Source organism: Erinaceus europaeus, chromosome 10, assembly GCF_950295315.1.
Source record: "Erinaceus europaeus chromosome 10, mEriEur2.1, whole genome shotgun sequence".
NCBI lineage: Eukaryota > Metazoa > Chordata > Mammalia > Eulipotyphla > Erinaceidae > Erinaceus > Erinaceus europaeus.
Window position 1 is genome coordinate 26,461,573 of NC_080171.1, and position 17,917 is coordinate 26,479,489.

General features: G+C 51.3%; 2 long non-coding RNA genes across 2 annotated transcripts in view; both read left to right on the top strand.

The window, feature by feature from the left end:
• LOC132540859 (uncharacterized) overlaps positions 1–17,917 on the top strand; it is a 234,429-nt gene that overhangs the window by 191,574 nt on the left and 24,938 nt on the right. The window lies entirely within an intron of this gene.
• Positions 8,092–15,998, top strand: LOC132540857 (uncharacterized). The gene is made up of 3 exons (XR_009551981.1): positions 8,092–8,281; positions 15,125–15,186; positions 15,365–15,998. It is a non-coding gene; the product is annotated as an uncharacterized LOC132540857 (long non-coding RNA).

Consider the following 17,917-nt stretch of genomic DNA (forward strand, 5'->3'; position numbering starts at 1 on the left):
GGCAGGAAGCTGCCATTTGGTTCCCACAGGAAGGGCCACAGACTTCACCAGAGCAGTGACCTGGAGGGAACCACACACCCTGTGCCAAACTGTGTCCCTGGGGACCCAGTGAGCACCCTGCTGCCTCTGAAAGTGGGTGCTTGACACCCTTGTCATCACATAAGACATGGGACATGAGGAGGAGGACCTTGCCAGTGGTTGTCACCTGTTCCTCTCTCAGTCAGTGGTCTCCTGAGAGGTAGGGGGTGACACTGTGGCCAAGCTTTGACTTTGTGAAGTGTAGGGGATGAAGGGGGTGAGCCTGGAGGAGCAGAGGCCCAGGGTTTGTGAAGAGTAGTGATTAAGGCAACTGAGTCCCCAAGGAAACCCTTTGAAACAAGCCTAAAGGACAGGAAAAGGGAGCACAGAGCTGGGGGTAGGGTGGGGAGAAGAGGAATGGACTCTGGGGTGTTGTCAGCCCAGAGCTGGGGGGGTGTACACCCAAGAGCAAGGGTAGAGGCTGACCATGAGGAGAAAGGGGGACACAGCCCCTGCTCTATTCTCTCCTCCCTCACCCTGGGCATTAGCACCATGGCGGGGTGGGGGAGGGGTCGAGTGTCAGGGTGGGAAGGTTGCTGGCCACCTTGGACAAGGAATGTAGCTAAGCCCCTGTGTTCCACTCAGCACTGGCCGCTCCCACCACCACCACCACCCCCAAGGGGTGTGCTCATTTGGGGAGGCTGTTCCCTCTAGCCTGCAGCCATCCCTTGAGATCCAGGGAGAGACAAGAGCACAACTACAGGCTGGGCCAGAGTCAAAGCCAAGGTTCAAGCCCCCACACCACAGAAAGGTGCTATGACAACAGAGGAAGGTTAGATGTTGTGCTGTCTCCCCTTCAGTTTCTGTTTGTCCATTTGAATTAAAAAAAAAAAAATAAAAAGGCCCAGAGCAGTGAAATTGCCTACAGAAGGCCTGGTTCCAAATAAAATGGAGGTGGAGGAGGAGGGAGGGAGGGGGTAAGGAGAAAGAAGGGGAGGAGAAGGCAATTTCCAAAGGAGGGTTTGGTTTACAAGGAAGGGGATATCTTTCCGCCCCACCATCCTGTGAGTCTGGAGAACCAGAAGTGCAATCGCAGGGGAGTTGGTGGGTGGCCAGGCAAAGCAGGTTCAAGACAGTTTGACTTGAACCTGAGCTGACCTTTGACACGAGTCATTTTCCCAAGGATCTTGTGAACCTCTCACAGAGCTGGAGCCCAAAGCAGCTTCCAGAAAGCCAAGGGTGGCCAGGCACCCTGTCCACACCTACAGCACAGAGTTCCAGCCTTGGGCAGGAAGGACAGCTGCTGTTGGCCACAGTGGTGGGACTTCTGAGTCCGAGGCCCACCTTGGTTGCTTCAGCCATAGGTCAGATAGATCCCAGCCCACTCCCTGTCCCAGCAGCACAGGGAATTTCTCACTGGGTGCAGCTTGGGGTGACATCTTCATCTCTTGCCCCAGCACACACTCTGCCTCCTAAATATGGCTGCCAGCCCACCACCCACTACTGAAGTCTTTGGCATCATTCATAGGCTTCCCCTGGGAGGTGGTGAGGGGCAACTTCCCTCAACCAATTCAACACCCCAAATCAGGGCCATACCACCAGTTCCTCCTCCTCCCCATCCCCCTCCCTTGTCAAGGGGCCCTTGTCATCGCTTTTCAACTGCCTCCACCCTCATGCTAATTTCTTCTAGCTGAGTTTCCCGTGGTTGACAAGTGGGTGAACCTTCCTGGAGAGCACATCCCTTTGAGATGGGGTCCCTAGAAGATAGTTTCACAGCAGAGGAGGACCCCTAGACTTCAAGATGGGGTCCCTGCCTCACTTACTGTATGAACTTTCCAAAACCTGATCCCCACTTTGCAAGGTCCACAGGATACAGCCCATCCATGCACTTTGGGAGGTGAGGGGGGCGGGGGTAGAGGTTGAGAGTAGGATCTGGAAATCCAGACCCCTTCCTGCTCTCAGCCCAGTGGACAGCGGGAAGCAAAGAGCCCTCTGACCCTTGGAAGTGGCCCTGGGTCGTGAGACTCCAGGAATCAAAGAGGGGTCCCCCGGGAGGGGCCCCATGGGGAGTGAATCTGAAGCTCCCTAGCCAGCAAACCGCCAGCTAATCGGCTTCTGCAGAGCACGCGTCAGAACAGCAGGCCTGGCCTTCCTGCCCTGACACCCTCCCTCCCTGCAGACCCCCCCCCCCGCCCCCACAATGCAAATTGGCCCAGCCCCATCCACTGGGCTTCCCCCGGAAGCCTCTGACCCTGGCCCTCTCTCACAGCCCGGAGGCACCCTGGCGGTGGCTGTTGCTGAAGGCCTGGGATGACTGTCTTCAGACCTGGGGCTAAAGCCTCAGCAGGCAGCCACCAGAAACAGGCTTGTGGAGAGATTAGAGCAGCGCATAAACACTGATAGGGACGCCAGCCCACTTCTCCAGACGCTGCAAAGTCATCCCTGCAGAGCAGGCCGGCAGGAATTGCCCAACGGCTCTGTAGCAATGGTTTGGATTCTGGCGCCAGCCTTCTGGAGGGCTGCCAGGGGCCAGACTTCCCATCCCCAGCCCCCACCCCAAGCTATCAAGGCTCAGGGTGCTCTTGTGGCTGCAGAGTTGGTGAGGGACAAGGCTGGTATCCCAGGTCTCTGCACCCTCATTGTCTGGGGATATAGGAATGGACCTACTGGGGGATCTGTGTGGCTCTGGGCTGAATGTTCCTATCCTGGAGGCCCAGGAGGGTCACCTTCTTGTACCACCCCCAGCCCTGCCCTGCTCCTACCCTTCTTGCTACATCATGATAGGCCTGAGGGCACAGACATTGCCTCCAAGGACTATCTTGAATCTGTCCCAGCAAGATAGAGGAACCAGAAAAGCCCCCAAGACCGGAAAAGCCCCCCAGATCCTGCACCCATGCCTAGATCCCAGGCAGATCCCTGCACCCAGGCCTAATCTGGTCATGGGCATTCTAGCCCCCTCCCCTAATGCAAAAAACCCACCAAAGCCTCTGTCTTCTCCTGTCAGAAAGGGCCCATCCCCTCTTTTTCACTTTTTGTTGTTGTTGTTGTTGTTGTTTGCCACATCGATCCTTTTTTCTGCAGGTCCTTGATCCCACCCCCACTCCTTGCCTACCACCATTTCCTGAGTATTTGAAGTACTAGCCAAGTCTGGTGCCCCCTACACCCCCTGGACCACTCAAGAAAGCAGATATCATCACCCCATTGTACACAAAAGGAATTGAGCCCCAGGAAGTGATGGCACACAGGCTGCTGGTTCTACCCTTATCCATCCAGGGACAAGCTTTGCCCCTGTTATCCCTGCTCTGTCCAGCAGGGCAGCACCTCATGCCATAGTCCTCTGACCAGCTCAGCCTAAAGCAACAGACCAAGTACTGGCAAAACCTGGGCAAGGGGTGGGGAAGGGGGACAGACTGAGTCAGATGCTCTAGGTATCAGGCCTCCATGGTGCTCTGCACCCCACCCTAGTGCCCCTGTCTTTGAAGTCACAGTCCTTCAGGATTTGAAAGAACATCAGTGCAATAATAGTTCTTTTTCCAATGTCTTCATCTGAGGTTTGGGTCCTTTAAGAGCCCTTGGTCTGTGCCTGTCCTCCAGGTGAGAATCTCACCCTGCAAGGTGGGGAGAGAGGCAGATGCACAGCTCACTAACCATGTGCCTGAAGGCGGGGGCTGGGTGGTGGTACACCTGGTTGAGTGCACATTACAATACACAAGGACCCAGATTCCCACCTGCAGGGGGAAGGCTTTATAAGTGGTGAAGCAGTGCTGTAGATATCTCTCTGTCTCTCCCTCTCTATCTCCCCTTCCCTCTTGATTTCTGGCTGTCTCTATCCAATAAACAAATAAAGATAAGAAAAAAATTCAAGAAGAGAAAAAGAGACACCTGCAGCCCTGCTTCACCACTCGCAAAACTTTCCCCCTGCAGGTGGGAACTGTGGGCTTGAACTGTGGGCTTGAACCTGGGTCCCTGAACACTGTCACATGTGCATTCAACCAGGTGTGCCACCACCTGCCCCCCCATCTTCCCCTGCCCTCTTGATTTCTGGCTGCCTCTATCCAATAAATAAAGATAATTTTAAAATAAAAAGTTAAAAAATAAAGAAGTTATACTCATAGCAGTCCTGGGACAGTCAATGAGTACAGGGAGGGTCTCAAGCTCAGTGGCACTTCTGTGAACCACCTTCCTAAAGAACACAGGCAACAAGCAGAACCTTCTAAGAAGGTTTTGAGGTGTCCAACTCTGTCATGCTCAGGACTCCCAGCCAGCCAATCCACAGCAGGACCCATGTCATCTGCCCAAAGCAATGTGACTAGTTAAAAGTTTTATTGATTGAATGCAATTGAGTGTGAGTAGTAAAAGTTCTCCTGATGTAACCCACTTTTCCTTAATGGGTAATCTCAGACGCTCCAGTTTGTATGTTAAAGGAGGTTTTAGGACAATTTAATAGCTCATAAAATTTTATAGTCCCAGTTGAAATCAGAGTGATAACTCTGGACTGCATAGCTATAGTTTGCTAAATGTCTCTCATCTATTTTTTTCCCACCCATTTATTGGAAAGTTAACATCTGCTCTGCCAAGGGGCAGGGGAAAGAAATAATGATCTCTTGTTCCCAAAGGGAGGGAAAAGATTCGGGATCCCCTGGCAGTAGCCCATTTCCAAACTCACAATGCTCCTTAAAGCTAGAAAGCAGGCTGTAAGGCAGCTGACCCACAGCTGGGGACACAACAGCAGGCCTCAGCCCTCAGGCAGGCCACAGCGAGACATTCCACCATATCCAGGTCAAGGCCACGTCCAAGGACCTGGGGGAGCCATTGACAGGCTTGTTTGCACTGGCTATTTACAAAGCTCCGACTAGATGCATGGTCCAGGGGGGCACGAGGAATAAGGACACACTCACAGCCTTTAAGGGGTTTGCATTAAGAGCTCAAACTCTCAACCATCTCTGCACCCAGACAAATGAACCACAAGAGACAGCCTTCTATGGGCTTCTGGGAGGAGGTAGAATCCAAGGATGAGCAGGTCTGAGGGAGCCGGGTGCAAGGCACACATCCAGTATCCTGGCAACTTGTAAGGGCCTCACCCAACTCCTGAGTCTTTCAAGCAGGGATGACTTAAGTATAGTTCTAGATTCATGCAGGAAACGGGAAAGTATATGAGATGCCGACCAGTAACTAGTATTGGAAACATCTTTAAAAAGAAGGAGGGCGGAGGTAGATATCATAATGGTTATGCAAAGTGACTCTTGTGCCTGAGACTCCAAAGTTCCAGATTCAATCCCCTGCACCACCATAAGCCAGAGATAAGCAGTGTTCTAGCAAAAGGAAGAGGAAGAGGAGGAGAAGGAGATAGGGTTGGGTGGTGCGGCACATCTGGTAGAGCACACACACTACAGTGTACAAGAACCTGGGTCCAATTCCCCAGTCTCCACCTGCAGGGGGTGGAGGGCTTCACAGGTGGTGAAGCACTGCTACAGGACTCTCTCTCTCTCTCTCTCTCTCTCTCTCTCTATCTCTCCCTTCCCTCTCAATTTTCTCTCCATCTCTATTCTAAATAAATAGAGAAGGAAGAAGAGAAGGAGAAGAAGCATTAGGAAAACCATTTGGCAGTTCCACCAACAGTTAGACATGGTGTTATTACAAGAACACACCTCTCCACATGTTTGAGAGAATGGCAACTGGAGCTTTGAACAAGGTCAAGTACATGCAGACCTACTGCTGCACACTTACCATGTAGGGTCATCACAAGTCTGTACGCCAGAGCTGGGGAGGGGTGGGGTACAGCTAACGAGGGAGAGAGGGATGGATGGATGGTTGGATGGATGGATGGATGGATGGATGGATGGATGGATGGATAGAATGTGACATACACACCAAAGGAATATCACATTTAAAAAAATAAGGAAATTTTGGCAGATGCTACAATGCAGATGCACCCCCAAAGTGCCATGTGCAGGGAAAGCCGCAAACTATGCACTGTCACACTGTGTGATTCCAGGCACAGAACATGTTTGGGATGAGTAAATCCTCAGAGACAGAAAGCACACTGGTGGTTGCAGCAGCTAGGGGGTGAGAGAATGGGATATGCTTTTGGGGTGATGGAAACTGCTTTGGAGGGCCAAATGGTGACTCTAGTGATAGAGCACACATGTCACAATGTATGACAACCCAGGTTCAAGCCCCCAGTCCTCACCTGCAGATGGTGGGGAGCTTCATTCACAAGCAGTGAAGCAAGGCTACAGGCATCATCTTCCCCTCTCTCTCTCTCTCTCTCTCTCCCTCCCTCCCTCCCTCTCCCCTCTCAATTTCTCTTTTTCCTAGCCAACAAAATAGAAAAAAAAGGAAAACAAATGGCTTTCAGGAGCAGTGGATTCATCATGCAAGCACCAAACCCCATCATTAACCCTGGTGGCAATTAAAAGAAAGAAAGAAAGAAAAATGTTTTGGAATGCCATAGAGAAGTAGCAGCTGCACATCACTGTGATCTGTATTACAAACATCACTGAGCCACAAGCTTTACAATGGGTAAATTTATGGTATGTGAATTTCATCTCAAAGATTTTTGTTGTTGTTCTTTTGTTGGTTTGGTTTGGTTCAGTTCGCTTCACTTCGCTTTGCTTTGGCTCCAGGGTTATCACTGGGGATCCACACCTTTTTACTTCCACTGCTTTCCTTTTTGGAAAGAGGGTGAGAAACAGAGGAGAGGAGAGCCACCACAGCACCACTCCACCATCTATGACTCTTCCCCTTATGCACAGTGCTCCCACATGGTGGTAAGGGGCTCAAATCCACATCCTCACACATGGTAAAGTATGCACTCTGCAGGGTGAGCTATTTCCCTGCCTCTTAGATTAAAAAAATAATAAATAAGAAGGAAATTGTTACTGACAAGCAAAGCCCTCCTGGTGTGCTCCTTTTACCCTGAAGTCATGGAGGAGGGTCCTCACCCAGTGCTACAAGCGAGGAAAGCCTAGCTGTGGGGCAAGAGGAAAGAGCCAGAGAAACCTGTGTACTAGGCTGCTGGGAGCACCAACAAAACTGTAGATAAAGGAGCCTTTGTGGTGGTACAGCTGGTTGAAGGCTCACATTACCATACACAAGGACCCAGGTTCAAGCCCCCACTCCCCACTTGCAGGGGGGAGGCTTCATGAGTGCTAAAGCAGGTGTCTCTCATTCTCCCTCTCTTTCTCCTCTTCCCCTCTCAGTTTTTTTCTTTCCTATCCATTAAATAAATAAATATTAAATAAAGGGCTTCAGGTGTCTCTCTGTCTCTGTCCCCCACCTCAATTTCTATCTAATAAATAAAGATAATTTTTAAAAAGTTAATAAAAAAATAATAACTTCAGATAATTTCTGGGCAGGCAGAGCCAAGGACACACACATTCTCTGCACACTGGCCAGACAGCGCCTGTCCCAGGGGGAACCAGGCAGAAACTCTCAGGGGCTCCACCTGCTCTGAAATCCCCAGTAGGCCTGCTCCCCACACACAGGCCCCTGCTCCTTTGAATCACTCCCAGGTTATCCCAAGACACACCCACAAGAGGGAACCTGGGATTGCCAGGGTAGGGTGCCCTCCCTCCACAATACCCACCCACCCCCAGGAGTCAGAGAAGGCCTGTCACACAAAGCAGCCCGAAGGAGGTCTTGGCAACACACAGCTGCCAGGGAGGTGGGTTCCGGGCTCTCCTCCACTGACTGCCACTCCCTGGGTTTGTGCCCACCAGGGAAATGAGGTCCTGGGACCTTTGTCTCCTGCCACGTGGAAGCAGCCAGGCATGATGAGGCAACAGACTCAGGTGCCAGGGACCCAGCGGGCACTCAGCCTGGACAGGCAGGGCTGCTTGACACCTGGAACCTCCCCCTCCTGGCAAGAAACACACCTGCCAGGGAATCCTCAGCCCTTGAAATTCCTGAGTGCCCTCCAGTGTGGATTGACCCCTGGAGACACAGGCAGGCATTGCAGGAAAGTGCTCTGGGGCCTTTGTTGGGATTGTGGAGTAAAAAGAGTCCTTTTTAGAGCACATGGCCTTTCTGGGGGAGCCGCTGTCCCAGATGTGCAGGCCCTGACAGGGAGCTACTTTGTCTGTCAGCCCTTCCATCCTGTGATTTGGCCCAGGCTTGCTTTCTGCCTCTCCTGTGCTCAGCTTGGGCTGGGGGCTGCCCCTCTCCTGAGGACTCAGTCTCAGTGATTCAGAGAGAATGAACACTGCAGCAGCAAAGCTCTGTGTCCAGGACACCCAGGTCTGCATTCTGGCTCTGCAGTCAGGTGAGTGACTTGCCATGTCGGGACTCTATGATCTGTGAAGGTGGGGGGACAAGGCCAGGCAACACAGGCCTGCTAGATCCAACCCCCACTCCTCTGCAAGAGGGTGGGGGCTGCTGTCAACACTAAGTGCAGGCTGCTCATGGGGGATGGCCCCTGGTGTCAACACCAGTGCATTGTGGGCCCCGAGATAATCAAATCACAGCACATGGGAGCAAGGAGGGGGAGGGTAATTGAATATCAGAGAGGACGCTATCCTCAAGCCAGCCATTTCATGATCTGTTCTTATATTCATGTTTTCTGAGTGACCCTCCCCCACCCAATAACGCCCAATAATAATTTTTTTCTTCTTCCCCGACTAGGGGTGGGCTGTTCAGCCCTTATGGTGGTATGGGGATTGAACCTGGAACCTTTGGTGCTCTAGGCATTAGAGTCTCTGCATAACCATTATGTTGTCTCCCCTGCCCAACAGTCCTGTGACTTAACAGCTCTCAGGTATCCAAGCCAGTTATAACACATCACAGCCGCTATCTTGGGCACCCTCCTGAAGTCCTATACACCACAGCCCTCAAATGAAGGTCTCAGCAGAGGTGAAGAAACTTAGCCCTGACCATGCAACCCAGCCTCAGGCCCTAGGGGTGTCCTCCATGTGGTCAAGTGCACAGCAGCCCACCCCTGGTACAAGCCCTCTCCAGGTTCCCAGACCCCGTGCTCAGCCGTCTCTTATCACAGTTAACCGTGGCATGACTTTTCATCCCCAAGCCCAGGCACCACAGATGCAGAATGAAAAATGAGCCAATAACCCAGTAAATCCAAGGGACTCGGCGTGAAATGCAATAACGGCGATGAGGACCGGGGCGGCGATTCAGCCAGCAGATTAAGTGGCGTCACCTCAGAGAAGCTGCCCTCTTGGGCTCTGGGTGACGTGGAAAGGGCACAGAGAGGGCAGCTGAAGGGCAGAGGGGCCCACAACCTGGGGGCGGGGTGCCAGCTCCCACTCCTTCTCAGAGGTCCATCTTCCCCTGCCCTCAGCACCCTGAGTCACCTAGGTCTAAGACTCATTGAGGACACACAGGGAACATTATCCTGCTCTTCTTGAATGACAGCTTTCAAGAAAGAACAACAGAAGGCATTCTGAAAAGAACACTCAAAAAATTATGCTGGGTGGTGGCATACCTGCTTGAGCCCCACAAAGTGGTGGAGCACCTGGGTTTGAGCCCCCAGTCCCCACCTGCAGGGTGACACTTCACATGAAAAAAATTCAACCCTGGGAGACTGTTCAGCAGTATCACAAATGCTCAAGGCCTTGGATTCATCTCCTGGTGCCACAGAATAAAATGATAGCACTGGGTTCTGGCTTCCCTCAACTGGAGCCTTCCACAGCACTTCCTGGGACAGTGCCTTGCTCCCCTCCCCCTGATCCTGGTTCCTCCATCAGTGGTCTATCAGGCTGGTCCACTTGTCTGCTGCCAGGACCTCTGGGCTCTGCTGGCCATGTGGGTATTTCACCAGGCAGTCCAGTAGGAAAATATTCACTGTTCAGTTCCCCTCTATCTCCAAACCACTTATTGTTATCAGGTTGGTAGCATCATGATGATTAAAAGTCGGGTGGCTCTACCCGCAAGGGGACACTTTAGAAATTCAGGGGATGGCTATTCAGGTTGTCAAATGACCATAGGGACACCCTTGAGAGTGAATAAACCCCTTCAGACCTGCAGATAAACCCTGCTGGTGACACTATCTTAAGCCAAACAACTTTTTTTTTAATTAAAAAAAATTTTTTAATCTTTATTTATTTATTGGATAGAGACAGCCAGAAATCAAGAGGGAAGGGGGTGACAGAGAGGGAGAGACAGAGAGACACCTGCAGCCCTGCTTCACCACTCGCAAAGCTTTCCCCCAGCAGGTGGGGACTGGGGGCTCAAACCTGGGTCCTTGCACATTGCAACATGTGCTCTCAACCAGATGTGCCACCGCCCAGCTCCTCACACAACTTTTAAATGTCCTCGATGAGTTGTGGATAACCAAACACTTAACAAACCTGAGGGGCTTTGTACGAAAACTGTCAGGGGACAGCAGTGTGGCCCATTAGGACTGTCACCATTTGGAAGCAGTGAGTCACAGATAAACACACACTGTCTCTGTCCCCTAATGCTGTCTGTGTCCCAGGCTCTGTCCAACACAGTGACCCTGTGACCCAGACTTCCTGCCACTGCTGTTTATGGTGCTACTGAGTCGAGGTTCAAGCTGTTCACTGATCAGGAGGGTCAATCAGCGGAAAGGAGGTGGTGGGAGAAAAGCATGTTTGACCAGGTCCTAGTGTAAGTGCTGGGTGGTAGCACACCCAGTTGAGCACACATGCTATAGGCACAAAGACCCTGGTTTGAGCCCCAGTACCCCACCTGTAGGGATAAAGCTTCATGGTGAAGCAGGGCTGCAGGTGTCTCTCTGTCTCTCTCCCTATCTGCCCTTTCTCGATTTCTCTCTATCCATTAAAATAAAAATGCCACTATCCATTAAAATAAAAATAAATAAATCAGGTGCTAGTAACCCAAGAAGATGGCAGACTCATGTCTCAAAAAACATCTCACTCTGAGGCTGGGGTCTAGGGCTTAGTGGGGGATGGGCTCAGTGACATAGCCATCTGGATCATGTGACCAGTCTTATACAAGGCTGGGTGTCTGGCTTAAGGGGTATTGTCACGAGGTTATTTGTCCTACTGGAAGGAACCTTTAGGAATGAATCACTGGAGCCCAGCAGTCTGTAAACTCAGAGACAGAATCATCCAGCAATCCAGCAACACTTTCTCCCTGAGGCCTGCAGCATAGCTGCACCTTTTCCTTCAGGCCTGCCTGACAGGCTTCTAGATTTAACTTCCTTTTTCCTTTTTCCTTTTTTTCTTAAACCAGAGCAGTGCTCAACTCTGGCTTAGAGTGGTGCTGGGGATGTAACCTGGAAACTCTGGGAAATCGAGTATCCCCTAAAACCAACATGGGGGCTGGCTTATGATGCACCCAGTTAAGTGTACATATTGCTAAGCACAAGGACCGGGGTTCGAGCCCCTGCAAAGGAAATACTTCACAAGCAGTGAAGCAAGTCTGGAGGTGTCTCTCTGTCTCTTCCCTCTCCTCTCTCCATTTCTCTATGTCCTATCTAATAAAAATTAGAAAGGAAAGAAAGGTGTGTGTGTGTGTGCGTGTGCGTGTGTGTGTGTGTGATGGGGGCGGCTGGCCACTGGGAGTGGTGGATTCATAGTACCAGCACCAAGCCCTAGCTATAACACTGGTGGTAAAAACAAAACCAAATCAAACAAACACATGGAGTTGTACTGGGTTAACTTTATAAAGTGTTAGGAACTGTACCATGTAGGGCCTAGGTTTGAGCCCAACACCCCAGAACACCCCCCTTACACTGGAGGAAGTTGCCCTGCTGTGGCATCTTTCCCCCCCCTTACACTGGAGGAGGTCGCCCTGCTGTGGTATCATTCCCCCCCCTTACACTGGAGGAAGTTGCCCTGCTGTGGCATCTTTCCCCCCCCCTTACACTGGAGGAAGTTGCCCTGCTGTGGCATCTTTCCCCCCCCTTACACTGGAGGAGGTTGCCCTGCTGTGGCATCTTTCCCCCCCCCCTTACACTGGAGGAGGTTGCCCTGCTGTGGCATCTTTCCCCCCCCCTTACACTGGAGGAAGTTGCCCTGCTGTGGCATCTTTCCCCCCCCCTTACACTGGAGGAAGTTGCCCTGCTGTGGCATCTTTCCCCCCCCTTACACTGGAGGAAGTTGCCCTGCTGTGGCATCTTCCCCTCCCCTTACACTGGAGGAGGTTGCCCTGCTGTGGCATCTTTCCCCCCCCTTACACTGGAGGAAGTTGCCCTGCTGTGGTATCTTTCCCCCCCCTTACACTGGAGGAAGTCGCCCTGCTGTGGCATCTTTCCCCCCCCTTACACTGGAGGAGGTCGCCCTGCTGTGGCATCTTTCCCCCCCCTTACACTGGAGGAGGTTGCCCTGCTGTGGCATCTTTCCCCCCCCTTACACTGGAGGAAGTTGCCCTGCTGTGGTATCTTTCCCCCCCCTTACACTGGAGGAGGTTGCCCTGCTGTGGCATCTTTCCCCCCCCCTTACACTGGAGGAGGTTGCCCTGCTGTGGCATCTTTCCCCCCCCTTACACTGGAGGAAGTTGCCCTGCTGTGGCATCTTTCCCCCCCCTTACACTGGAGGAAGTCGCCCTGCTGTGGCATCTTCCCCCCCCCTTACACTGGAGGAAGTCGCCCTGCTGTGGCATCTTCCCCTCCCCTTACACTGGAGGAGGTTGCCCTGCTGTGGCATCTTCCCCTCCCCTTACACTGGAGGAGGTTGCCCTGCTGTGGCATCTTTCCCCCCCCTTACACTGGAGGAAGTTGCCCTGCTGTGGTATCTTTCCCCCCCCTTACACTGGAGGAGGTCGCCCTGCTGTGGCATCTTTCCCCCCCCTTACACTGGAGGAAGTCGCCCTGCTGTGGCATCTTTCCCCCCCCTTACACTGGAGGAGGTTGCCCTGCTGTGGCATCTTTCCCCCCCCCTTACACTGGAGGAAGTTGCCCTGCTGTGGTATCTTTCCCCCCCCCTTACACTGGAGGAGGTTGCCCTGCTGTGGCATCTTTCCCCCCCCTTACACTGGAGGAAGTTGCCCTGCTGTGGCATCTTTCCCCCCCCCTTACACTGGAGGAAGTCGCCCTGCTGTGGCATCTTTCCCCCCCCTTACACTGGAGGAAGTTGCCCTGCTGTGGCATCTTTCCCCCCCCTTACACTGGAGGAAGTTGCCCTGCTGTGGCATCTTCCCCTCCCCTTACACTGGAGGAGGTTGCCCTGCTGTGGCATCTTTCCCCCCCCTTACACTGGAGGAAGTTGCCCTGCTGTGGTATCTTTCCCCCCCCTTACACTGGAGGAAGTTGCCCTGCTGTGGCATCTTTCCCCCCCCTTACACTGGAGGAGGTTGCCCTGCTGTGGCATCTTTCCCCCCCCTTACACTGGAGGAAGTTGCCCTGCTGTGGCATCTTTCCCCCCCCTTACACTGGAGGAAGTTGCCCTGCTGTGGCATCTTTCCCCCCCCTTACACTGGAGGAAGTTGCCCTGCTGTGGCATCTTCCCCCCCCCTTACACTGGAGGAAGTCGCCCTGCTGTGGCATCTTCCCCCCCCCCCTTACACTGGAGGAAGTCGCCCTGCTGTGGCATCTTTCCCCCCCCCTTACACTGGAGGAGGTCGCCCTGCTGTGGCATCTTCCCCCCCCCTTACACTGGAGGAAGTCGCCCTGCTGTGGCATCTTCCCCCCCCCTTACACTGGAGGAGGTCGCCCTGCTGTGGCATCTTCCCCCCCCCCTTACACTGGAGGAGGTCGCCCTGCTGTGGCATCTTCCCCCCCCCCTTACACTGGAGGAGGTTGCCCTGCTGTGGCATCTTTCCCCCCCCTTACACTGGAGGAAGTTGCCCTGCTGTGGTATCTTTCCCCCCCCTTACACTGGAGGAAGTTGCCCTGCTGTGGCATCTTTCCCCCCCCTTACACTGGAGGAAGTTGCCCTGCTGTGGCATCTTCCCCCCCCCTTACACTGGAGGAGGTCGCCCTGCTGTGGCATCTTCCCCCCCCCCCTTACACTGGAGGAAGTCGCCCTGCTGTGGCATCTTTCCCCCCCCCCTTACACTGGAGGAGGTCGCCCTGCTGTGGCATCTTTCCCCCCCCCTTACACTGGAGGAGGTCGCCCTGCTGTGGCATCTTCCCCCCCCTTACACTGGAGAAGGTCGCCCTGCTGTGGCATCTTTCCCCCCTCTTACACTGGAGGAGGTCGCCCTGCTGTGGCATCTTTCCCCCCCCTTACACTGGAGGAAGTCGCCCTGCTGTGGCATCTTTCCCCCCCCCTTACACTGGAGGAAGTCGCCCTGCTGTCGCATCTTTCCCCCCCCTTACACTGGAGGAGGTTGCCCTGCTGTGGCATCTTTCCCCCCCTTACACTGGAGGAAGTTGCCCTGCTGTGGCATCTTTCCCCCCCCTTACACTGGAGGAAGTTGCCCTGCTGTGGCATCTTCCCCCCCCTTACACTGGAGGAGGTTGCCCTGCTGTGGCATCTTCCCCCCCCCCTTACACTGGAGGAAGTTGCCCTGCTGTGGCATCTTTCCCCCCCCCTTACACTGGAGGAGGTTGCCCTGCTGTGGCATCTTTCCCCCCCCCTTACACTGGAGGAAGTTGCCCTGCTGTGGCATCTTTCCCCCCCCTTACACTGGAGGAGGTCGCACTGCTGTGGCATCTTCCCTCTCTTCTTTTGTATCTCTGTCTCTTTCTGTTTTTTAAGCCTTTCATCTTCATTAGAAATAAAAAGTAGAGACATAAAACCTTAGAATAGCCTCATTAAATCTTTTTTTGTATTTCTTTATTGGGGGATTAATGGTTCACAGTTGACAGTAAAATTCAGTAGTTTGTACATGCATAACATTTCCCAGTTTTCCACATTAACAATTCAACCTCCACTATGGTCGGGCAGTAGCATAGCAGGCTAAGTGCACATGGCGCAAAGCACGAGAATCGGCTTAAGGATCCCAGTTCGTGCCCCCGGCTCCCCACATTCAGGGGGGTCACCTCACAAGTGGTGAAGCAGGTCTGCAGGTGTCTGTCTTTCTCTCTCCCTCTCTGTCTTCCCCTCCTCTATCCATTTCTCTCTGTCCTATCCAACAATAACGACAGCAATGACAACAACACAATAATAATAACAACAATAAACAAGGGCAACAAAAGGGGGAAAATATTAACAATACTTATATACCTTTCCCATATTTGGAAGCTACTCTCTTCCCTGATCCAGCTTTCTGGTCCTTTTTCCAGCTATGACATCATCTCCCCAGACAATAACTAGGATCCACCAGCATATCAGATGTCAGCCTCAGGTAAAAAAAAAAAAAAAAAAACTAGCATAGTCATGGGCCCTTTGAAATATAACTAAAAGAGGACTACTAACTATATACAAAACGGAGACCACTCAACTCTTCATCTAAACTATTCCAGCCTTTAGGTTCATGATTAGTCAACAATTTGTTTGGCTCTATATGTTAACTCTTTTTTCAGCCACCAAGTTCCAGATGCTACCATGATGCCAACCAGAGTTCCCTGGGCAGACAATTCTACCAATGTGTCCTGGAGCCCTGCTTCCCCAGAACCCTGCCCCACAAGGGAAAGAAGAGAGGCAGGCTGGGAGTATGGATCAACCTGTCAACACCCATGTTCAGTGGGGAAATAATTACAGAAGCCAGACCTCCCACCTTCTGCACCCCACAATGACCCTAGGTCCATACTCCCAGATCTATAAAGAATAGGAAAGCTACCAGGGGAAGAGATGGGATAGGGAGTTCTGGTGATGGGAATTGTGTGGAGTTGTACCCCTCTTATCCTATGGTTTTTATCAGTGTTTCCTTCTTATAAATAACAATTTTTTTTAAAGGAAAAAAATAGCCTCCAGGAGCAGTGCATTTGTAGTGCAGGCAAAAAGCCCAACAATAACCCTGGAGGCAAAAAAAAAAAAATTCAACCCCCTACTAGGTCCTCCTCTGCTGTCATGCTCCAGGAACTGAACTCTCCCCCCACCCTAGTCTTTTTTTTTTTTTTTTAATTTACTTATTGGGGAATTACTGTTTTACAGTCAACAGTAAATACAATAGTTTGTACATGCATAACATTTCTCAGTTTTTCACATAATAATACAACCCCCACTAGGTTCTCTGTCATCCTTTTCCAGGACCTGTACTCTCCCCCACACACACACAGCAATGTCTTTTACTTTGGTGCAATACACCAACTCCAGTCCAAGTTCTGCTTAGTGGTTTCCCTTCTCATCTTGTTTTTCAACTTCTGTCTATGAGTGAGATCATCCCATATTCATCCTTTTGTTTCTGATTTATCAGTATCTCTATCTCTTTCTATAAGAAAAAAAAAACAGCTCAGAGTGACAATGCCCTGGTAACAATAACAAAACAAACATAAAAAGTGTTATGAAATCCGTTTTTCTTATACAGATATGCCTTTCCTCTAAGCACTGGGAATCCTAGGAACAACTTAACTGCCAACTATTCTTTTGAAGGGAAACTAAGCAGTGCTTCTCTACTCCAGCCAGAGGCTGGAAGAAAGAACAAAATACATAATGGAATCCAACCTTGGAAGGCATCAAAGGGGAGTTTTTCTTATGCACCCTAGATATTCGAATAAGTTCATGATAATTTCAGATACATTTATTGGCTGCCAGGTGTGTTTTTTTAAAGAAATTTTTAAATGAAGGAAAGAGATATGGGGGGTGGGGGAGAGATGCCAGAGCACTGCTCAGTTCAAACATATGGTGGTGCTGGGGTTAGAACTTGAGACTTCAGAGTCTCAGGTATGAGAGTCTCTTGCAGATCATTAAGCTGTCTTCCTAGCCCATTAACTCTTCACTATGAGGGAAACTCTATGTGGAGAGTGATATGAAGTCCTCATTCTCTGGCAGTCAGGACACCATGTTAAGTCTTTCTGATGTGATGTATGTGCTGTGTCACGGTCCCAGTACTCATATTCCTACAGTAAAGAAAGACATTCAGACCCAGGGCAGAAGCAGACTCTGTAGTCCAGACAGCCCACCAACCTACCTGGGACACTCACAGAATGTGTGTGCTGAGTCCCAGCCTGGGATGCTGCCACCTTTCTGCAAGTAGAGGGATGCTGCACAGGCCAGGAAGATAGCATAAAAGTTCTGCAAGATTTTTTTTTCATTATCTCTATTTATTTGTTGGCTAGAGACAGCCAGAAATCAAGAGGGAAAAGCAGAGGTAGAAAGGGAGAGAAACCTAAAGCCCTGCTTCACTTCACAAAGCTTTCCCACTGCAGGTAGGGACGGAGGGGGGCGCGCTTAAGCCCACATCTTTGTGCATTGTAACAAGTATGCTCAACCAGGTGCGCTGCCACCCGGTCCCCTGCAAGAAGATTTTCATGCCTGAAGATCCAAGATCCCAGGTTTAACCCACAGCACCACCATCAACCAGAGCTGAGAAGTGCACTGGTAAATAATAAATAAATAAGGGGGCCAGTAATAGTGCAACTGGCTAAATGCACATTTTATCATGCACAAGGACCCAGGTTTGAGTCTCTACTCCCCACCTGCAGGAGGGACACTTCACAAGCGGCGAAGCAGGTCTGCAGGTGTCTCTCTGTCTCTCTCCCTCTTTACCTCCCTCTTCCCCTCTCAATTTCTCTCTGTCCTATCCAATTAAAAAATAAGGGGAAAACGGGGGAAAAAAGAGAAAAAAATGGCTGCTGGAAATGGTGGATTCATAGTGCCATCACCAAGCCCCAGACATAACCCTGATGGCAATAAATAAGTAAATAAATTGTAGTCTTATAATCTTGTAATACACTACTAAGTATAATAACTAACTAAATAAATATATACTAAAATGAAATAAACCTGAGCTGCACAGACCTGCCTCCCTCTTTTAGCCAAGTAGAGCACCCAGACTCTGGGACCAAATTCTATCATCTTTTTTTTTTTTCCCACCTCCTTTTCTTCAAAGCACTGCTCAGCTCTGGCTTATGGTAGTGCAGGGGTTTGAACCTGGGACTTTGGAGCCTCAGACATGAGAGTCTCATTACATAACC